This window comes from Protopterus annectens, chromosome 1.part1 (assembly GCF_019279795.1).
Source record: "Protopterus annectens isolate FY-2018-M chromosome 1.part1, PAN1.0, whole genome shotgun sequence".
NCBI classification, from domain to species: Eukaryota; Metazoa; Chordata; order Ceratodontiformes; family Protopteridae; genus Protopterus; species Protopterus annectens.
Window position 1 is genome coordinate 341,766,245 of NC_056726.1, and position 25,000 is coordinate 341,791,244.

The following is a 25,000-nucleotide window of genomic DNA, read 5'->3' on the forward strand; positions in this document are numbered from 1 at the left end:
AGATTTTATGACAAATAGGCCAAATATTTGAGGCAAAAATCTGGACATTCTGTGAAAATCTGTACAGTTGAGAGGTATGTCTAAGCTTATTTTATACTACATTTATCTAGTTTTCTAGCTACCTATCAAATGAAAACAATCTCCACCTCTAACATCTTGTCTTCTGAAATATCTTCCTTTTCACATTTTTCTTCCTCGGTCTATGTTATTGCTCTGTTTGATACCTAATTTAATCAAATATTACATTTTGTCCTTACACTGAGTTTTTATTTTTAGATTGTTTTTCCTTCTTACTGATAAACATTACTTTATTATAGCTCCATATTCATTTTAACTTGTTAGTTTTTACTACTGACCTAACTTTTTTCTCTTCAATACAAGTCAGGATCCTCTGATAATGTTTTTTCAGTTGTTTTGTATTCCCTTCCCTAACTCTCTTTTTCTCCCTGTTAACACTGGCTTTCCATAAGATTCTGTCCTTGGTCCCCTTCTCCTCAACATATTCATCAACAATCTGCATATGTCCCCTACACAAGTAACCCAAATACAATATGGAGATTACTCCACTCTCATCTGCTCATATACCTTCCTCAACAACAAACCAACATTCAAAATACTTTTAATTTAATTGAAAACTGGCTCAAAGAAAATCAGCTTTTCTTAAACCCCAAAAAACTTAACTTCTCCCATTTCTCCCCAAATCACTCACACCCCTCAAAGACAGCTTTAAAATACATTTGCTTAATAACACTGAGATAAAAGTAGCCTCTCATAAAAAATTACTTAGCATCATAATTGATGATTAAATGAAAATTGACCTTCATATTCAAAATTGTATAAAAAAACTCACTGGAAACTTGATATGCCCTACAGATAAAAAAAAGAAAATCTCACCAATATCGCTACCATCACATGTGCCAAAGTTTATCTTCTTCCATCTGTATTTTATGCCTCCTCCATTCTCACCAATATCCAGATCTCCCTGCAAACTAAACTGGGGCTATGCTACAATAAGGTTTCTAGATTTGCAGCATGCTTGACCTACAGTTTCCATTACTGCATTGCCCTTAAATAATTAAACTGGCTTGAGTTACCCCATACCCTTAAGTTTGCTCTACTTCTGCTAATAAAACTATATTCAAAATCTTCATCCTGCCATGTAAGAAGCTCCATTCTTAATCATTACCAGCAAAGCCACCCACTTTGTTCATCTGAAAATCAACTCAGCAAAAAAAATTCTATAGGTTCATAGGTTCATACTAGGCTATCTGTCCTAGGGCATTTGTAAGCCTAGCCAGAGTGTGTTTGGCTTTCGCCACCCATTTTAAATGTTTTACTATGCCCTTTTTCGATGTTAGTTTACTGTGCCTCTGTTTAGCAGTGATACAGAAGTGATACCGATCTCCCATCCACTCGTCAAGATTTCTTTTGAAGAGAGTCAGTGAGGGACTCTGCCTAACTTGGACTGGGATTCTATTCCAGAGTGAAAGGAGCCTCTGGGTTATGAATCTGTCCCTCCAGCATGTCCTATTTATTTCAGTGCTGAGGTTCAAGTCCCTCGAGCTCGATGGGATTTGGATTTTCTGAGGTGCAGTATGTCCATTAATTCCGGGTTGGACATGGCTTTATACGTCAGACACAGATCGCCTCTAAGCAGGCGGTATGCAACTGAGTAGAGCTGGAGTTTCTTTAACTGGGCAGCATATGGCATCTGTTTGAGCCCTTTGATCCTCTTGGCGAGGTATTTTTGGGGTCTTTCCAGTTGCTGCAGGTGTCGGGTAAGGTACATCCCAAAAGGGGCATTGTATTCAATTATGGGCCTGATGAGGGATGAGTAAAGAGGCACAATGACCTCTCTTGATCTAGATGTGAATCCCTTCATGATTAGGGGGCTATATAGAAGGTTTTTCTAACCACTTTGGCCACGTGGTTGTCAAATGAGAGATTGCTATCAACTTGGGTCCCCAGGTCCCTAATTACTTCTTCCATACTTAATGGATTACCACCTATGTGGTAATTTGTTGGCACTTTGTTTTTGCCAAAGGGGATGACTATACATTTTTTGGCATTTAGCTTGAGGCCATGGCTCTGGCACCAGTTATCTGTTTCTATGAGACCCTTTTGGAGGATGCTTGTGTCAGCTGGAGAGTCAATTATGGCGCCCAGTTTGCAGTCATTTGCAAACTTGGTCAGCCACAGTCCTCCCGTGTTGGCCTATACCTCTGAGAAATATATGCCGAACAAGAGAGGTCCCAGGACTGAGCCTTGTGGGACGCCACATATAACTGGTTTGGAGTCTGACATAGCTCCAGCAATTCTGACTATGTGGGTTCTGTCCTTGTGCCAGTTTGCAACCCATCTAGTGACATAGGGGTTTATATTTAAGCTGGACAGCTTATCTATGATGCCCGAGTGAGGTATTGTATCGAAAGCTTTTGCGAGGTCCAGGTAGGCTGTGTGGACCATCTTCCCCTCGTCAATGGCCTTGGTGACTGTTTCAAAGAAATCAATGAGGTTTAAGAGGCAGGATCTGCCCTTAACAAAGCCAAACTGGGTAGGATCCAGTGTCTGTAGGTCCCCAATATCTTTATTTATGAGTTCCATGATGATCCTCTCCATAGCTTTGCAGACCAAGCTAGTCAAGCTTATTGGGTGATAGTTTCCAGGATCCGTTGAGGCACCACCTTTGTGGAGATGGACCACTGTTGCTGTATGCCATTCTTTGGGTACATATCCTGTAGTAAGGCTGAGATTGAACAGTAGCTTTATGTTGGGGTTCAGCTCTTCTTGGAGTTCATGTAGGACGCAGCCTGGGACACCATCTGGTCCCATTGATGCTGTGTTTTTTGCTTTGGAGAGGGTGGCTCTCACCTGAGCATCTGAGATGTCAGGAAGGACAGCACTCTGCTGGGATAGATAATTGCTCTTTTGGGTGGGAGGGGGAGGAGAAGTTTGCACTGAACCTGTCAGCCAGGATGTTGGCAATGTCTGTGGGTTCAGTGTATTTTTTTTCATTTTTGACTAACTCTGAGCATATCTGGGAGTTTCCACCCAGGTTCCTAACATAACTAAAGAAAGCCTTGTTTTTATTTTTAGTGTCTTGTGCAATTTTTCTCTCGAAGCTGGCCTTAGATGATTTTATGAGTGCCCGTAGTTTTTTGCTAATACTGATCAGAGATGCCTTCCCTTTTAGGGATTTTGCTCTATCATGCAGTAGCTTCCTCCTTCTATTGTATAGTTTGTTTATGGCTGGGATCCACCAGACAGGACGCCTGCCTTTGGGGGATTGGGTCTTGGTTTTATTTGGGATTGCATGATCCATGCATTCCTGAAGGTGTTCATAGAATGCGTTTATAAAGGATTCTGCAGTCTGGGCCGTATTTTCCACAGGACTGGGGGCTTTGAAGGATTCCACCTCGGTTTTGAGGAGTGTGAAGCTTGCTTTAGAGAAGTTTTTCACTGTGGTTTTCTGGGCAGGGGGTGGGGTCGGGATGTGGATATCCAGTGAGATTAATTTATGGTCTGATCTTACCACTGAGGGATACACTTCTGGTCTGGAGCATAGAGTCCTCATGTTGGTGATAATCAGGTCCAGTATGTTTTCCCCTCTTGTGGGAGTGGTGACAATTTGTTCCATAGCATTTGAGTTTATAAATTCTAGGAACCTTTGGCCTAGGGTGTTGGAGCTAGAGTAATGCTCCCAGTCTATGTTTGGGTAGTTGAAGTCGCCCAATATAATGGTGTTTGGGGAGACCTTCATATTTTCCAGTGTTCTCAGGAAAGTCGAGTGGGGTTCCTGGGTTTGGGAGGGTGGTCTGTAGCAGGCTATAAACTGGAAGGCAGTTTTACCCACTGTTAGTTGCACATGGATAGTTTCCGATGCTTCGTGCTGTGCCACCAACCTGGAGGTGTGGGTACCTTTGACGAATATTGATACTCCCCCTCCTTTCGTGGTTCGGTCCGAGTTTTGGGGCCAAAAAGTATGGTATGAGGTATAACCTGGTAGTGCTGGGGTGCTTTCGGGAGCCTTAAACCAGGTTTCTGTTACAGCACAGATATCAATGTTCTCCATGCTGAGGAGAGTTTCGAGTGCATGCATCTTGAGGTTTAGACTTCTGGCATTGAGTAGCATTACCCTTAGTTTCTCTTCCCTTGTGATACCTATGGAGGTGGGTTTGTCTTTTGAGCTTTGCCTAAAAAAGGCACTATGGGGGTGGCAAGAGCCTTTGCCAATATCCGAAAGCCCAGGGGTGACAAGTGAAAGAGCAACATGGTGTCGAGCATGTCATCCCAGGCTGACAGGCATTGATCCCTTTGAATGACACCAATACTTAAGCCAATTGTTGAAATTGATCATCTTGTCTTCATATTGTGGCATCATTCTTGGTGAGGGTAGGATGCTATTCAAGGTCAGGGTCATACCGGCCTGAGCTACATGCTCAGAGAGCTCCTCTATGTCTCTTTTCATGTAGTCCAGGGAGGTATGTCTCAGGTCATTCACACCAGCATTGACAATGACTGAGTCATATTTGTACTTGCCTTGGAGTGACCTGAGTGCTTGTGTTATGTGGCGGATCCTAGCTCCCGACAGGCAGCTCACCATGACCTTCTCTTTGTTCAGCCTGGTGAGCGGAACGTTAGTGTGTCTGACGATAGAATCACCTATTACAAGTGTATCAGGTGTGTTGTTTAGGCTTAAGGGCTGTGACTGTTCGGCACACTGGCTTTGTGAACTATGTGTTGCACATGTTTTGTTTTGGAGTAGCGGTTGCTTGGATGTCTGCTTTGGAGGTCTCTGCTGCTTAGGCAGATTTTTATTTAGAGCGTATTTTTGTGTGTTTATGTGTTTGGTTTGCTGTTGTGGTAGGTCTATGTGAGACTGGAATTGTAGAGTGTGTGGTTATCTTCTCCTCCTGACTGGTTACGCCAGTACTGAGTTGAGAGAGCTTAGCCTCCAGTTTGGCTATATGATTGCATCTCTCACATATGTTGGAACTTGTTGGAAGGAGGAGAGGGTTGTCTGTGTACATGAGGCAGTTGTAACATTGCTTCAAGATTCCCAGATTCACCAGCTGGACTGGAGAGGAGATTGACAACTGACCTTTGGACATGCTAGAATAGTATAGGGAACTCCTTTATAATTGAAAAAAGGGCCAATGGGGAACAAGGTACTCAAGGGGAGTTTGTGAGGATGTAGTGCTTTAAATTTTTTTGTGCTGACTTATATAATTGCTTTAGTGAGCAAGTGCCAGGCTTTAGATTAGGAAGAGGGTGTTTATTTTGAGAGCTAGAGCAGTTCTAAGGGAAAAGTGAAGAGCAGACTTTGTGGAGCCGAGAATGGTTTAAACCCAATTAAGCAGCGCTGCCCGATGCTGTGCTATGCACAAAATTGCACAAAGCCGCGCTAAAGCGGGTTTTATACAGGGGGACTTGAAAGAGCTAGAAATTGGCCCAAAACGGCCAATAGACTACCAGATTCTTGTGCTGGGAACACTCCTCCAGAGATAGATAGGCTGCTCTAAGCTCCCCACTCCCACTGGTGAACAAAGAAGCCTCCTTTTATCCAAGAATGGAAATGGGCAACACAGGAACTTTCCAAAAGTCCAGAATACAGCAAAGCCTGTATTTGGACTACTCTAGGTCAGGAAAGGCGGGAAACAAGGATAATTTTTTTTTTTTGTAAGCAAACAGCAGAAAAATGCAATAAATATGTAACACAGGCTGTAAATAAACAGGACAATCTTTAAAAGTGCAGGTGGAAAAACAGCTTTAAACAGTTCAAAACAGGTAAATGAGCAGAAATACTTGCTTTTCAGCTAGATCAGACAGTCGCACAGGTAGTAGCAGGAAAAAAACACTTTATCAGGTAAGCAGTCGCTCTTTTTGCCTCTCTGCTGCTAGCACCACTCTGCAGGACCACAAGGAGCTTGGCTGAGTAGTAACAAGTGCAAAAACCACGCCAAAGTGGGTTTTATACAGGGGGACTTGAAAGAGCTAGAAATTGGCCCAAAACAGCCAACAGACTACCAGATTCTTGTGCTGGGAACTCTCCTCCAGGGATAGATAGGCTGCTCTAAGCTCCCCACTCCCACTGGTGAACAAAGAAGCCTCCTTTTATCCAAGAATGGAAATAGGCAACACAGGAACTTTCCAAAAGTACAGAATACAGCAAAGTCTGTATTTGGACTACTCTAGGTCAGGAAAGGAGGGAAACAAGGATAATTTTTTTGTTTTTTTTTCTTTTTTTGTAAGCAAACAGCAGAAAAATGCAATAAATATGTAACACAGGCTAGCACACTTGAGTGTGTAGCCTCAACAGGTAAATGCAACAAACAGGACAATCTTTAAAAGTGCAGGTGGAAAAACAGCTTTAAACAGTTCAAAACAGGTAAAAGAGCAGAAATACTTGCTTTTCAGCTAGATCGGACAGTCACACAGGTAGTAGCAGGAAAAAAACACTTTATCAGGTAAGCAGTCACTCTTTTTGCCTCTCTGCTGCTAGCACCACTCTGCAGGACCACAAGGAGCTTGACTAAGTAACCTATATTCAAATTCAACAGCAGTAACCTGGAATTCACTTCCCATTGATACTAGAATAACACCTAGCATTCACCTGTTCAAACACTCCTTAAATGCATTCTTACTTAACTCTCACCTCTGTTCCTGTCTCGCACCTTGTTAATTATATACATAATCTTATGTCCTTTATGCCTTTTTCTCCCATTTTTTCTTCTCCTTATTTTTACCTTCACCTTCATCTCTTCTCTCACAGACACACTTTAATTTTCTAATAATTCCCTTGCTACCTGCTCTATTAATCTTTGCTTTTTCAACTTTTTCTCTCTTTACTCTCCCGAAACCTCTAACATCTCATCATCTGAAATATATTCCATTCCACATTTTTCTTCTACAGACTACCTTATTTCTCTATTTAGTACCTAATTTAATCAAACATTAAAATTTTGTCCTTACCTTGAGTTTATATTTTTAGATTGTTTTTCTTCCTTATTGATAATCATTATTTATTTATTTATTTTATTTTACATTTGTTAACCAGGTTAGTCCAACTGAGTTTGCAAACAAACCCATTTTCAGTGGAGACCCGAGGGGAAAAGTTCCAGCAAATATAAGCAAAGATAAAAATACAGGAGAAAGAAGGAATAAAATATTTATTCATCATCATATAAAAGTGATTTGATTGTTTTTTCTTATAATCTAACCTCAGGCCATATGTAAATAGTGTATATAGTTTGTTACTCTGTTTAATTTATTATTATCATACTTTTCTTATCTACCCCTTTTCTTTTTTTATATCCTCTTTTTACTTTCTCTTCTTAAGTAACTCCTTTGCTACATTACTACTCACCTAACTTCCTTTGTTTAACTATGACCTAACCTGACATGTCTCCATACTTGAAATTTCACTGTTTTATGATTTTTTTTCCTCAATAATATATTCTGTTACAAACTCTGTACTGTTAATTATTTAATACCATTGTTGATGAGTTTTGTTTCCTTTTTAAGTTGCTATTTTTATTAGTATATTGATATTTTTTTTTTTCTGTGTTGTTTGAACTTGTACTATTGTATTTAGACCATGTCTTGGAGCTTATCTCCCCAGGCCTCTACTGAAAAAGGACATGTATCCAGCTAGACTAGCCCGGTCAACAAATGTAAAATAAAATAAAATAAATTAAACAGAATCTAATTAAATTATTTGTAAATCTTTGAAAAAAATGTAATAAAACTTTTCTGAGAAAAAGTTACTAGATATGAGAGTAAAAACAAAAAGATAATCACTGTTCAAAAGAAGGACAATGTATAGACATTGATAGGAAGTGTGGGGGAAAAAGATAAATAGTATGGAGAAAGGGAGGGGAAGAGAAAGGGGGGGCTATAGTAGTAGAGCTGAGGGTTTAGGGGGTTAGTTTAAGCAGAAGTTACTAACAGAGAAAGAAAGTTAGGAGATGCAACAAGTTATACAGTAGGACACACTAAGACTACATGTGGTCAAGACAATGGTATAATTTCAAGTTTAGTAGGTGGGATTTAAGCTCCTTTTTAAAACAGGGAAAGGAAAGGTTGGATCTAGTATAGAGAGGGAGTTTGTTCCAATTTAGTGAGACAGAGTGTTTGTGAAGTAGTTTGCCAATATTCCTTTGGGGTTTATAAACAGAGAGAAGATGCTGATCAGCACTCCAGAGAGGCTGGGGGGAAGAGTAGAGAGTAACATTGGAGGCGAGAGCAGGGCAGGCAGAGGGGTTGTTGAGTATGGAAAAGGTAGTGTGGAGATGCAATTGTAGGAGAAGATGTGGAAATTTCAGCCACTGAAGTGTGTTTAGTGAGAGGCAATGATATGAAGAGAGTGGTTGGTTTAGAATAAATCTGGCATATTTACTCCATATTTATTGTAACTTTTCAATTTTGCTATTTTCCTTTTTCTCCTTGATAAAACTCAGGATCCTCTGGTAATGCTTTATGACTTCTTTTGTATGTTGTTATATCTCGTGTTATCTTCGGTATAACCCTCATTACCTTTCTTATAATATTATATATAGGTTCATAGGTGTGTACTAGGCTAATAGCCCTGGAGCCTTTACAAGCCTAGCCCATAGGATTACCCTGGCATTGTATGTATTTTATATTAAATCTGTTAAATAGCAATGGATCTTTTCTACCTGGGCCGCCACTGAAAATGGGTTTTATGCCCAGTCTGATCAAATGTCAAATAAAATAATAAATGCATAATAGTTATTTTATACAATTGCAGTATTTAGAAAAGTTAAGACTTTTTTTCTTATATAATGCCATTGTATAATAGCAATAATCAGGCAGAGCCTATAACTGGTCATTGTTTGATCAGGGTTCTACAAATTAAAAAAAATAAAAAATGAAAAATCCACTCATGTTTGTGGATTTAACCAAGGTTTGCTTTGTTTAATCACTCAGGCTTTTCCTTGTATCAAATTATGCCAATCATGGGTAAATCCTGCATTATCCACATCCACTCTTGGATTATTGCTAAATTGCAATGTGCTACAACATGTTGTTCTATGCTATTTGATATTACATGACACAAACTCCAACATTTTGTGCAGTACATGCTATGATTTTTATTACTTTGTTACTGCAGTCTTTAGAAAAACAATCTGAATGGACTCTTTCCTCTTGAGTCTCTACTAAATTGCAGTTTGTAAAAGTTTCTGCCTGTTTATTAAAATGAAGTAAATTGTCAGTCAATTATTAATGAAAATTAGAAGCTAATAGTCACAGTAAACAAATTCTAACTAATATCTGAAATAAGCATTACAAAAAAGACTATTCCAAAAAGTATCGCCAAGTCAAACTGGGGATTTTTTGGACTCTGTTCTAGTTCAAAAGGTTCCATCGTTTCCTTTTTCCTCATCAAGTGATGAAACAATAATGAAAAGATTTGATTTCTAATAATGCTGTATCATAAAAACGATGATTCGCATCACCTTCGACACAGTATGCAAGTGGAAAACAAAGAAATCAAGCACTGGTCTACATGATAACATTTAAGAATAACTTACCGCCTACAGGATCTAGGTTATGCCGTCAGACACCTATGCTATGAGCAATGTTTTTGAACCAATAAGAGTTGCTGCTTACATTTATCATATCAAGTAAGTGTGCAAATGAGACTTTCTTTGCATTTATTTATGTATTTATTTGATGGTTTGTTTATTTCTTGTTCACTGCATTAGTCTCATTAGCCCTGTGGCCTGCTTTCAAGAGAGATTCGAGATGGCATTCATACTGGCTAGAGAAAACTTGGATGGACTCTAGGCTGATGTCCTGTGAGCCCATCCATCTTCTCCTACTCCACCCTTCCTCTCACCATTTATGTTGTCAGCTCTTATCACAGCTCTACTGCCCCTTTATATGTTATCTTCCCACCTTATTTTATACTTAGCTCAACTTTCTTCTTCATATTACTACTACTCCTTTAAATCCTATTCTCTTTCCAGCTTATTTTCCATTTAACCTATTTCCTCCTTCCCTGCCTACCACTTCCTCTCTCCTCTCCATTTTCTCTATAAGTTACTCTCCTCTTTTTAACCCTTGTGTAAGTATTAACTCTCTGCACATTTACTTTTTTCTTTTCTTCCCTTGTCATATTATTAGATCTCTATTCATTTACTGCTTAATTCACCTTATAACTATAAATTTACCTTACTATATAAAAGTTATGTATGATAATTATTTGCTCTTACATTATATGTGAAAACATATATGATTTCAAGACACTGTATTGCCTCTCTAACATTTGTGTAACTGGAGCTTTTCTCCCCAGTTATCCACTGAAAATGGCTACTTCTAGCCCATTTGAACTTTCCCAGTAAACAAATGTCAATAAATAATATATAAGTAAATAAATTCTCCTACCATTGCATTATGGGTAGGGTGCGGACTTTTAGACAATGGGTTTCCTGTACATCAGTACCGCAATTGCAGAACAAGTGTTTGCCAGCAGGGTATTAATGTACAAGTAATCCCCATTGAAAAATGAGTCCACTGTTTCATGGCAGCATATCAAACTGCCGTGAAGCTCAGACTTAGAAAACGGAATGACCTCCATTATTTTACACTCACTAAGCAGCGCTTTTGATGTTTAACGAGTGCAAAATATAAACAAAAAGAAGACAACAAAAAGGTGTGTGTGTGTGTGTGTGTGTGTGTGTGTGTGTGTGTGTGTGTGTGTGTGTGTGTGTGTGTGTGTGTGTGTGTGTGTGTGTGTGTGTGTGAGTGTATGTGTGCATGTCATTGAAAGTGAGAGTGAGTGACCTATTTTACACTTGCTAAACAGCGTTTTTGCTGTTTAGTGAGTATAAAAGAAGAAGAAGAAAAAATTTAAATAAAGTGTGTGGAAGTGTATGCGTGTATGTAAGAGAGAGAGCGACAGAGAGATTGATCGGTTGAGCGAAGCAGAAAAGTGTGTGTTTATGTTTCTGTCCACGTGTGCATGAATGCATACATGAAAGCAGAGAGACTGTGTGTGTGTGTGTGTGTGTGTGTGTGTGTGTGTGTGTGTGTGTGTGTGTGTGTGTGTGTGTGTGTGTGTGTGTGTGTGTCTGTGTGTGTGTGTGCGTGTGTGAGAGAGAGAAACCGAGAGTGAGTGATGTGTGAGTAAATGCATGTATGTAAGCAGAGGAGACTGGATGTGAGACAGATCGAGAGAGAGTAAGGCTGAATGTGTGTATGAAAGCAGTTGGAGACTGTGAGAGCTTGAGAAGGAGGGTGAGACAGATCGTGTGTAAGTGAATGTTTGTATGAAAGCAGAGGAGACTCTGTGTGTATATGTATGTGTGTGAACGCAGAAGAGACTGTGTATGTGTGTATGGGAGAGAGAATGGGCTGTATGTAAAATTGTGTTTCACTTGCTTATTATTTTTTTAAGCACTATATTATTTTTTATATATGTTTGATGTAAAATGCTTCCTCCAACACCATTAACATTTACTATAGCAAGTTTGAAACAGTAGGCAGAGGAACTATTTTACATTAGTAATATATAAAAAAATAATACAGTACTTAAAAAAATAAATAAACAAGTAAAACACAACAAGTTTACAGACAGCCCATTCTCTAAGCACAATAATGCCCTCCAGGGGGTGTGTTAATGCGTAATTAATGCCCTCTACCTGCGACATTGGGCATCATAACACCTCTTGGGGGGCATTAATTACACATTAACAGACACCCTGGAGGGCAATATTACTTGCAGACTGTCTTGTCACAGAGTCATAAAAAGTGGTACAAATAGGGACAATTTGGAAATATTCATCTTACAACATTAGCAACAGGTTTTGCATTAGCATGAACTTTCTGAAGGGTATGAAGTATAAAATTCAGATGTCTGTCATTATTTTCTAACTTCAATCTTTAATGATTTGTCACTAATTTGCCAGACAGCCACAATTTTATGAAAAACGGACCAAACATATAAGACAAAAATCTGGACATTCTGCGAAAATCTTTACAGTTGAGAGGTATGCTGTACATCACACCCATAATACGTTATTCATTTTAATGTGGAAACAAATAAACAATGATAACACACATGCACAAAAAACAAACTACAGCCTATTATTTTGCATATCCAAAATATTCATTGCACATATGGTTGTGAAATGGTTTATGGAAACATAATGCATATTGAATATATTTCATTTTTTTATGTATGCCACTACTGGGAGTACATCAAGTATCATATGTCTCTTGTCATGTAATCATATATCCTTTCCTATATGTAAATTACAAGTACGTATGGGTGATTGGGTAATATTCCTATCATAACTGTTCAGTTCCTTACATTTAGCCAGCATGACAAAGCCTTTTATAATAGTATGAAATACTGATTAGTGCATCTACTAGTACTGCTTAGGTGTACTCTTCTTCTCTTTCAGCTGTTCCTGTTAGGGGTCACCACAGCAGATCATCGGTTTCCATTTCTTCCTGTCCTCTGCATATTGTTCAGTCACACCAACCGCCTGCATGTCCTCTCTCAGCACATCCATAAACCTTATCTTAGGCCTTCCTCTTTTCCTCTTACCTGGCAGCTCCATCCTTAGCATCCTTTTCCCAATATACCCATCATCCCTCCTCAGCACGTCCAAACCAAAGCAATCTCGCCTCTCTGACTTTGTCTCCAAACCGTCCAACCTGAGCTGACCCTCTAATGTACTGATTCCTAATCCTGTCCATCCTTGTCACACCCAGTGCAAATCTTAACATCTTTAACTCTGCCACTTCCAGCTCTGACTCCTGCCTTTTTGTCAATGTCACCGTCTCTAACCCATACAACATAGCTGGTCTCACTACTCTCTTGTAGACCTTCCCTTTCACTCTTACTGGTACCCGTCTGTCACAAATCACTCCTGACACTCTTTTCCACACATTCCACCCTGCCTGTACTCTCTTCTTCACCTCTCTTCCACATTCACCATTACTCTGAACTGTTGATCCCAAGTACTTAAACTCATCCACCTTCGCCAACTCCACTCCCTGAATCCTCACCATTCCTCTGTCCTCCCTCTCATTCACACATAGATATTCTGTCTTAGTCCTGCTGTCCTCTCCTCTCTAGAGCATATCTCCACCTCTCCAGGGTCTCCTCAACCTGATCCCTACTCTCACTACAGATCACAATGTCATCTGCTAACATCATAGTTCATGGGGCCTCCTGTCTGATCTCGTCTGTCAACATGTCCATCACCATTGTAAATAAGAAAGGACTCAGAGCTGATCCTTGATGTAATTCCACCTCCACCTTAAACGGATCTGTCACTCCCACTGCAGACTTCACCACTGTCACACTACCCTCGTACATATCCTGTACCACTATTATATACATCTCTGCTTCTCCTGACTTCCTCATACAATACCACAACTCCTCTCTAGGCACCCTATCATATGCTTTCTCCAAGTCCACAAAGACACAATGCAACTCGTTCTGACCTTCCCTATATTTTTCCATCAACAGTCTCAGAGCAAACATTGCATCTGTAGTGCTCTTTCCCAGCATGAAACCATACTGCTGATCGCTAATCATCACCACCCTTCTTAACCTAGCTTCCACTACTCTTTCCCATAACTTCAAGCTGTGACTGATTAGTTTTATCCCTCTGTAGTTACTACAACTCTGCACATCACCCATATTCTTAAAAATAGGTACCAAAACACTTTTTCTCCACTCCTCAGGCATCCTCTGACTTTCCAATATTTCATTAAACAAACTGGTTAAGAACTCCACTGCCATTTCTCCTAAGCACCTCCATGCTTAAACTGGTATGTCATCTGGACTAACAGCCTTTCCATTCTCCATCCTCTTCATAACTGTCCGTACTTCCTCCTTGCTAATCTGTTTCACTTCCTGATTCACTATCCCCACATCATCCAACCTTCTCTCTCTCTCACTCTCTTCATTCATCAGCCCCTCAAAGTACTCTTTCTATCTGCTCAACACACTCTCCTCACTTGTGAGTACATTTCCCTCACTATCCTTTGTCACCCTTACCTGCTGCACATCTTTTCCAGCTCAGTCCCTCTGTCTAGCCAATCGGAACAGGTCCTTTTCTCCCTCTTTAGTGTTCAACCTTTCATAAACTCTCTCCATATGTCTTATCCTTAGCCTTCGCCACATCTCTCTTTGCTATGCTCCTCATCTCCTTATACTCCTGTCTACTTTCTTCATCTCTCTGACAATCCTACTTCTTCGCAGGCCTCTTCCTCTGTATACTCTCCTGTACTTCCTCATTCCACCACCAGGTCTCCTTGTCCTCCTTCCTCTGTCCAGATGTCATACCAAGCACCTTTCTAGCTGTCTCCCTTACCATCTCTGCTGTAGTTACCCAGCTATTCGGTAACTCTTCACTGCCCCCCAGTGCCTGTTTTAACTCTTCCCTGAACTCCAGCTCACAATCACCCTTTTTCAACTTCCACCATTTGATCCTTAGCACTGCTGTCACACTTGTCCTCCTCTTCTTGATCACCAACATCATCCTACAGACCACCATTCTATGCTGCCTAACTACACTTTCCCCTGTCACCACTTTACAGTCTCCCATCTCCTTCAGACTGGTCCTCCTGCATAGGATATAATCCACCTGTGTGCATCTTTCTCCACTCTTGTACATCACCCTAAGCTCCTCCCTCTTCTTAAAATACGTATTCACCACATCCATGTCCATCCTTTTCACAAAATCCACTACCATCTGACCTTCTGCATTCCTCTCCTTAACACCATACCTGCCCATCACTTCCTCATCCCCTCTGTTCCCTTCACCAACGTGCCCATTGAAATCCACTCCAATCACCAGTCTCTCACCCTTGGGTACACTCACCACCACTTCATCCAACTCACTCCAAAAGTTTTCTTTCTCATCCATCGCACACCCAACTTGTGGAGCGTATGCACTAACAACATTCATCATTACACCATAAATTTCCAGCTTCATAAACATCACTCTATCTGACACTCTTTTCACCTCCAAAACACTCTTGGCATACTTTTCCTTCAGGATAACCCCTACCCCATTTCTCCTCCCATTCACACCATAATAGAACAATTTGAACCTGCCTCCTATACACCTGGCCTTACTCCCCTTCCATCTGGTCTCTAGCACACACAATATAGCAACCTTTCTTCTCTCCATCATATCAGCTAGCTCTCTCCCTATACCAGTCATACTGCTGACATACAAAGTTCCTACCCTCACTACTACATTCCTAACCTTCCTCCTCTCTTTCTGCTTTTGGCCATGCCATCCCCCTCTTCTTCTCCTTCTCCTCCTTTGGCCAACAGTATCTCAATTTCCGCCAGCACCCTGTTGGCTAAAAGTACTGGTGGCGGTCGTTGCTAACCCAGGCCTCGACCGATCTGGTATGGAAATCTTTATTGTTGTCCGCATATGTTATTTGGCAGAGGTTTTACACCAGATGCCCTTCCTGACATAACCCTCCCCATTTATCCGGGCTTGGGACCCAATGTTTCAATCCAATGTTATATGTCAAATATATATATATATATATATATATATATATATATATATATGTGTGTGTGTGTGTGTGTGTGTGTGTGTGTGTGTGTGTGTGTGTGTGTGTGTGTGTGTATGTGTGTATATATCTATATATGTATGTATGTATATGGTTTACTATCAAAATTTTGGATGGCATTCACGCAAACTGGGATGGTCAGAAGGTTATTTTCCAGTTCATGGAAGGCCAAAAAAGGTCAATTCCACAATAGCGAATACTAGTGTGCATTCACTGTTGTGAAGTCGACATTCTGCTTGGAGATCTCAGTACAGTGGGGATTGGGAAATGTACCCATTTCCTCACTGTAGTGTGAGCTCAGAGCTTGTATATATAATTAGCAGGTGGTGTGGGGGTGCAGCTCCCCACATGCAGGGTGCAGGTGGGCTTGCCCCCCTGCAAAACATTAGTTGTAAATGACTGGAAGGCAAAGTATGCTGGGTAATGTTGACTATGTCAAATATGGAGGTGTCGACATTACCGCTTTCGTTATTTTGCATAGATGATGTTTTTATTTTCAATGTTATTTTTCGAGTACGAGTAAGTCATTACTCAACTGAATGCAATGCAAGTAAAAACAGTGAATGCTCATATGAGCAACCCTTTTTGCACCTGTAAAGAAAAGAAAATGCTCATATAAGCAAATATTCTTTTTAATGAAGGCTTATTGGTAACCTTTTGCATCAAATCATGGGGCAGTTAGGTTAGGCAGTTTACTCTTACCCCACTGCTGTGTGATCTTCATGTTGGTAAATATAAGTAGCAGGGGGTGTGGGGCGGAGGGGGATTTGCTCCACTGAAAATAAAAGTTCTATTTTTTGTTGTTTTTGATCATTTTAGATTTGGTCCAAAATGATTGCTCTTTTTTTTTTTTTTGCTTGCTCTTATTTATTTATTTATTTTTTTCATAGATTCATACTAGGCTAACTGCCCTTGCAAGCCATTTTAAGCCTAGCCAGTTATGCCCTGTGAGATTCAAACCCTGTACCTTGTGTTTGTAAGGCATACACCTTAACCATTAGGCCATCCTCCCATATCAATGAATGTTTAATGTTTGATGAGTCACTCCTAGATAGATAGCTAGATAAATAGATGTATATGGGTGTGTCTGTCTGAATGCCTGTTTCTGCAAAATTATAATGTAATTAACTCCATCATAGATTGCATTAGTGCATTATCCATAGATCTGTAAATTCAATGTTATAATTGACATGCAAACTACTCACAGACTTTGTTTATTATAGTGCCTCTTTAAATATTCCAGAATATTGCACTGCCTACTTAATTGCTCTGAACTCTTGGAGTAGCTTAGTGTAAACCTTTTCAGAATACCACCCAATGTAGAACAAGGCTGGGTGGGAGATAAGAATGTTGGCAGGGATAATACAATGCTCATGATGCCTTTTCAGCCTAAAAAATATTTAGAAATGTTCATTTGCAATACACTCACGGAATTATAATACAAAATAAAAAAGAAATTTTAGAAACATAACATGATATGAAATTTAATTTAGAGGAAGGAGATGTTCAAAAGTGGAAGAGGAAAAATAGCTTAAAACAAATTAAAGAACAGAAAGGGTCATGGATAGTGTGAAAATTGTGTTTACTAATATTAACAGCAACATAAAGGTATAATTAAAAAGATGACTTGCACTACAAATATGTAAAAAAGTGAAAAATGACATTACCTGCCTATATGATATCAGTTTATATCTGCTGAACAAAGGGCAGTTTGTAAAACTGACAAAATCCAGTAGTATGGTTGTCAGATCTTCTTCTTTCGGATAGTCCCGTTAGGGGTCGCCACAGTGGATCATCTGTTTCCATTTCTTCCTGTCCTCTGCATCTTGTGCTGTCACACCAACTGCCTGCATGTCCTCTCTCACCACATCCATAAACCTTATTTTAGGCCTTCCTATTTTTCTCTTACCTGGCAGCTCCATTCTTAGCATCCTTCTCCTAATATGCGAAGCATCCCTTCTCAGCACATGTCCAAACCAATGCAGTCTCACCATCCAACCTGAGTTGACCTCTAATTTATTGATTCCTAAGCCTGTCCATCCTCATCACAGCCAGTGCAAATCTTAACATCTTTAACTCTGCAACCTCCAGCTCTTACTCCTTTCTTTTCATCAATGACAACGTCTCCACCCCATATAACATAGCTGGTGTCACTACTCTCTTGTAGACCTTCTCTTTCACTCTTACTGGTACCTGTCTGTCACAAATCACTCCTGACACTCTTCTCCACCCACTCCACCCTGCCTGTACTATCTTCTTCACCTCTCTTCCACACTCACCATTACTCTGAACTGCTGATCCCAAGTATTTAAACTCATCCACCTTCCCCAACTGTGCTCCCTGCAACCTCACCATTCCTCTATCCTCCCTCTCATTCACACACATATATTCTGTCTTAGTCCTGATGACCTTCATTCCTCTCCTCTCTAGAGCCTATCTCCACCTGTCCAGGGTCTCCTCAACCTGCTCCCTGCTCTCACTAGAGATCACAATGTCTTCCATAAACATCATAGTCCACGGGGACTCTAGTATGATCTTATCTGTCAACCTGTCCATCTCCATTGCAAATAACAAAGAGCTCAGAGCTGATCCTTGTTAAATCCCACCTCCATCTTAAACACATCCATCACTCCTACTGCAGACCTCACCACTATCATACTACCCTCGTACATATCCTGTACCACTCTTACATACTTCTCTGCCACTCCCGACTTCCTCATACAATACCACAACTCCTCTCTAGACACCCTGTCATATGCTTTCTCTAAGTCCACAAAGACACAATGCAACTCCTTCTGACCTTCTCCAGCAGCAGCCTCAGAGCAGACATCGCATCCGTTGTGCAGTTTTCCAGCATGAAACCATACTGCTGATCACTAATCATCACCTCCCTTCTTAACCTAGCTTCCACTACTCTTTCCCATAACTTCATGCTGTGACTGATTAGTTTTATTCCTCTGTAGTTACTACAGCTCTGCACATCACCCTTATTCTTAAAAATCAGTACCAATATGCTTCTTCTCCACTCCTCAGATATCCTCTCACTTTCCAAGATTTCATTAAACAATCTGGTTAAAAACTCCACAGCCATCTTTACTAAACACCTTCATGCTTCCACAGGTATGTCATCTGGACCAACAGCCTTTCCATTCTTCATCCTCTTCATAGCTGTCCTTACTTCTTCCTTGCTAATCTGTTGCACTTCTTGATTCATTGTCCCCACATCATCCAACTTTCTCTCTCATTCTCTTCATTCATTAGGCCCTCAAAGTACTCTTTCCATCTGCTCAACACACTCTCCACACTTGTGAGAACATTTCCCTCATTATCCTTTATCATCCTTACCTGGTGCTTATCTTTCATCCAACCTTTCATATAACTCTTCATACACCTTATCCTTAGCCTTCACCACATGCCTCATCTCTTCATACTCCTGTCTACTGTCTTCAGCTCTCTGACAAACCCACTTCTTCTTCACCAGCCTCTTTCTTTGTATACTCTCTTGTACTTCCTCGTTCCACCACCAGGTCACCCTGTCCTCCTTCCTCTGAACAGATGTCACACCAAATACCTTTCTAGCTGTCTCCCTTACCAGCTCTGCTGTAGTTACCCAGCTATTTGGTAACTCTTCACAGCCACCCAGTGGCTCTCTTAAGTCTTCCTTGAATTCCACCTCACAATCATCCTTTTTCAACTAGGTATGGATGTTATAGTATGGTTGTCAGACACTGGTTGATTAATGTTTTGGGGTTGATATTTTCTGAAGAAAAATAAGTAAGTAATTTGGAAGGTATGTTATTGTTCCTGGGAGAGGTATGTGTTTAGACATAAAAAGGGAAAAGCCCATATAAATATGTGTATGTGTGTGTGTGAGAGTGTGTCTGCGTGTGTGCGTGTGTGTGTGTGTGTGTGTGTGTGTGTGTGTGTGTGTGTGTGTGTGTGTGTGTGTGCCTGTGTGCCTGTGTGCCTGTGTGTGTGTGTGTGTGTGTGTGTGTGTGTGTGTGTGTGTGTGTGTGTGTGTGTGTGTGTGTGCCCTCCCCAGTGTTCCATATGAGGGGACAATTTTACTTGAGAAGTCAAAAATGTATGTTATGAGGAATTTAGATTTAACATGGGAGGGGATTTAAATTTGAATTTCAAAAGGGGAAGAAGGTGGGACAGAATGTGGAAGAGTATTCTGAAGTTTAAAAATTAAGTAATTTCACAGTAAGTCAAGAAAAATATACATATAGTGAATGGCACTTAAAACAGAGAAAGATTATTCACTCTGCAAGTTTATGAGAACTTGTTTATGGGGTGTTATATAGGCAGAGCTTTCTAACCATTTAGCAATTTGGAACAAGGACTGAGTTAGGGAAAGGATTAAGCTATATTTAGTATCTGACAGTTATCCTGGTTTATGGAACAGGTGGAAGAACTGTGGGAACAGCATCATGTTATGAGATTATTTTGGTATGATAAGTCAGAGTGGCATGTCAGGGCAGCCTCGGTGGTGCAGCAGTTAGCGTTGCTGCCTCACAGCAAGAAGTTCTCTGGTTTGATCCTCGGCTGGGATGCCTTCTGTGGAGTCTGCATGTCCTCCCTATGGTCACATGGGTTTCCTCCGGGTGCTCCGGTTTCCTCCCACATCCCAAAGACATGCTGTAGGTGGATTGGACACTCTAAATTGGCCCTAGGTGTGAGTGCGTGCATGTGTGTGCCTTCTGTGGAAGGTTGGTCGACACTGTAAAACTCCACTGCCAATCATGAGCGGACAGGTGATCTGATGTGGCCTCCCCTAACTGGTAAAAGCCAGGAGAAGTCAGAGTGGCATGTCAATTTCAGTGATAAATATAACAACGTATTGCTTGGGAGAGAATATGTGGTATAATGTATATAAGAGGATGTATATGAAACATAATGTACTCATTGAGGAAGTTTCAGTTCAAGATGGGGAACAGGTACAACTAGAGACTTGTATGTAAGGAATTTAATTAAGGTGAAAGATTTACTGTGGATACAAAGTCTGTGGGTAGAGATAGGAAAGATGACATTAATCCATTACAATTAGAGGCTTGTATGTAAGGAATTTAATTAAGGTGAAAGATTTACTGTGGATACAAAGTCTGTGGGTAGAGATAGGAAAAATGACATTAATCCATTATTAAACATGATCATAAAAAAGGAAGGCTGGATAGTGTTAAAGATAAAGCTGGCAAATGGTGTTATAACCAAATGGATATTATGAAAGTAGCACAAGAATTTGGAGAGGAAATTAATGGAGCAGCGGACATGGAAGGTAAGGACAGTGCCTTAGAAAGTTAAGAACAGTTAGTCATTTTCTAGATAAGTATTTGATGTAGTATTGAAGTCTCTTAGGAAAGATACTTATATGGATAATATTGGATACAGCTTTATATCCCTAATGGTTAAAAGACAATTTTTTAATGGTGTAAAATTAATACTACAGAGGGAATAAAATATACAAATCAATAATTTCAGTTTTTAGACATATTTTGAAAGCAAACAAAATGGAACTGTTGCCTAATTGGAGGCCTACTGCTTTAAGATACTCAGATTTAAAAACAAAATAATGAAAATATTACATATTGGATAAGTAAAGTGTATCGAATGGTATTAAGAAAGAGGTGGTTTATGTCCTTTAAGTTAAACTTACTAAAGAGATAGAAATTCTATTACATGCAAAAGTGGACCATATAAGAGATGGGTAGAGAGAGAGAAAATTATTTTTGACATATCTAAGGTCTTTAATTCTGTTAACTATGAAGTGTTATGGTTGGCATTATGTTGTTGCAAGTTCAGCCAGACATTTATACATTTTTGTAAATCTGTATATGATAGTTTGGTAATTGTTCTGTTCATTAATGGATGGTGTGGAGTTAATGCTGCTATGAAATGAGGTGTGCCTGCTGAGTGACATACCGTACTGTAAGATTACATTAGATGAAGGTAGATGGGATATGGGACATGGGGTACAGGCAGCTTTTATGTAAACTTAGGCAGATGGAATTTTCCAAGTTACACATACTAGGATATAAATGAGAGAAGCTGTATTAGCTTTGCAGCTTTACATATTTTCTTTTTTTTCTTTTAATTTTTTTGAGAATATTTATTTAAAATGAATAAATTGAATAATAAATGGTTTATTGATGCCAAACAAGTACAGAGTATTTTCTAAGAAGAATGTTTCTTTTTTATGCATTACATTTGGGTGCGGGGTGGCAGTTCATAGGCTCATAGGTACTTTCTAGGCTATTGATCTGTAAGAATTTTAGTAAGTCTAGACTTACATTTCCATGCTAGTTTTTATCCCTTATATTTTGCATACAAATAACCCAGAGGAGGGCAGAGCAAGGATATATTGGCACAATGGGGATGCAGTATCATGTGGGAATAGAAGCTACAATCTTCTGTTTTTGTACCATCAAAGGTGAGTGCTCACCTGTTGAGTAGCTGACATTGCTGCAGCTATATCAGAGTAAACCCCCCAGACCTCGGACATTCATGCATCAAAAGGCATGAGGCCCCACATATGATTTAAAACAAATGAATTTTTGGGGCTGTTTAATATACGATTTAAAACACATGCATTCTTGGGACTGCCTAAAGGACGAAACAATGCTTTATCACTCTATAAACCAAAGCTAAATTAATTATGATTTGGACTCTGAAAGAATGCACCTAATTATGTACCTTTACCATAATAAATATGTCTGTAACTTAGTCATAGCATCTCTGTGAGTGCAAGAATTGATCAGATTTAATTTTTATTGTATTTATTTATCCTTTGTTGTCCATACTATAATTAATCAAACACCTCCCAGACAAGTACATAGGCATGTTGTGATGGACAATTACCATTATGTTAGTATAGAACTGATGATACTCTTTTGTTATCTGACTGGTGGATAACTTGAGTGATATCCTGGTACAGTATTTATTAATAACATCCCTTGATTCTGCAGCTTGATATTCATTCCTGACTATGAGAGGAAGCACAGGTGCTGTTTGCAAGAGAACTATGCCATTCACCTGTAGCTCTTTTATTCAAGTCCATTGTGAATGGACCTCAGACATCAGATGTCAAGAATGGCAAGGACCAATGTAAACACAAACTGGGAAGTTTTGCTCTTCAGAACTTGTTCACTATGTTGGTTTTGAGGGAATAGGAGTCTGAAGTATGGGTTTCATTTGCTTTTTCTTTTCTGAATAATGAGGACAGTTTGAGTACAATGTTTTTCTGCACTGGATCATTGCAGACATTGAGTGGGGAACATTTTCATTCCTGTTATGTTTTCTTTTTCTCAATGGCACTGGGACCACAACATTAACATATTTAAATGAAGACAAGTGGGAACCCCCCCTCCCCCTGGGAATGCATGGGAGCTATCCCCCTGTAAATCAGCTATGTTTTTACTAGTTAATGGTTGTCTTCCTTTATTATATAGATTTAAATGTTTTAGTTTTAATGCATCAAGATGTGATATTCTTGCTTTCATTATTTCATGATGGATCTGTTTACAAAGTCCACCTACATTCTTATTTTTTTTCTCCAAGTAATTTAATTTCCTCTTACATCCAAAGGCAAGCTGTCTGTGATGATTGTTTACTCTAACAAACCTAAAAAATAATTTATATATGGAGTTTTGTCCCCATGACTTTCCAGGAAACATGTCCCTGGTTAAATGTGATTAACCAGTTAAAAGTTAAATAAACATTAATAAATTTATAAATAAATTGCATACATGCCTTTAGTTTTCTGCCATAATAGGTAACACAACTCAAGAAATCTGGACAAAGGCAAATAATGGAGAGGCAAAGGTTCAAAATTAGTGACCATTTTTAAATATTAAAAGTCTGTATAAATGTGGAACAGGAGCAGAAGTAAGGAGTCAAGCCAATGTACAGAAATTCAAAAATGTCCAAATGATGTAATCCAAAAATAGAATCCAGCTAGTAAAATCCACAAGCGTTTATTCGGTTATAACGAATGAGCGCTTTCACTACATTAGCTTCATCAGATCCATGTAAAAAATACAACAATTAACTATATATATATATATATATATATATATATATATATATATCATAAAATTGATTAATTAACAAATCATGGTGGATACATTAATTGAATTGAATTAAAATAAAGCTGCCTATCCATTTAAAGAAACAACACATATAAGTAAAAACTATAATATATAACTTTCATAAACCTAAAAAGCAAACAAGAAAAATAATAAATATCAATATAATATAAACATTTACATAAGTATCAAAATGTATGAAATATAAATACAGATGCAAAAGATATATATAAAAATATGTGTAAACATAAAAACAAAAACCAATATGTCAATATGACAGCCATATATGCACGGGGTATATAAATTATTTTATGTGTCTGCGCTGTCTCAGATTGGGTTTAATTGATGCCCTTTCATTGAGCCCTGATCCTCTGTCAGCCCTCAATAAAATAATCCAGCCACTTCAGTGTATGACACAATGTTGCCACCCCTCTTATCTGGAGTGATAACTTCTAACACCCTGAATAAAAATTCATGGTCAATACCATGCTGGATAACATGTTTAGCTAGGGCATTATGCAAAGTACCCTTCCTGATGTGATATCTATGTTCTCTCATCCTATCTCGAAGTGGGCGGTTAGTCTTGCCCACATAGAATGAGGAGCAGGTCTTACAGACAGCTAGATACACTACATGTGCAGTCATGCAATTCGCATCAGCTTTCATATAAAATGTTTTTCTGCACTGGATCATTGCAGACATTGAGTGGGGGAACATTTTCACTCCTGTTATATTTGCTTTTTCTCAATGGCACTGGGACCACAACATTAACAGATTTAAATGAAGACATGTGGGAACCCCCCCTCCCCCCGGGAATGCATGGGAGCTATCCCCCTGCAAATCAGCTATGTTTTTACTAGTTAATGGTTGTCTTCCTTTATTATATAGATTTAAATGTTTTAGTTTTAATGCATCAAGATGTGATATTCTTGCTTTCATTATTTCATGATGGATCTGTTTACAAAGTCCACCTACATTCGTACTGTTTTTCTCCAAGTAATTTAATTTCCTCTTACATCCAAAGGCAAGCTGTCTGTGATGATTGTTTACTCTAACAAACCTAAAAAAATTATTTATATAGTGGAGTTTTGTCCCCATGACTTTCCAGGAAACACGTCCCTGGTTAAATGTGATTAACCAGTTAAAAGTTAGATAAACATTAATAAATGTATAGATAAATTGCACACGTGCCTTTAGTTTTCTGCCATAATAGGTAATACAACTCAAGAAATCTGGACAAAAGCAAAATAATGGAGACAAAGGCTCAAAATCAGTGACCATTTTTAAATATTACTCTAATTCACTTAAAATGATAATAGAGCAACAGCGTTTTATAT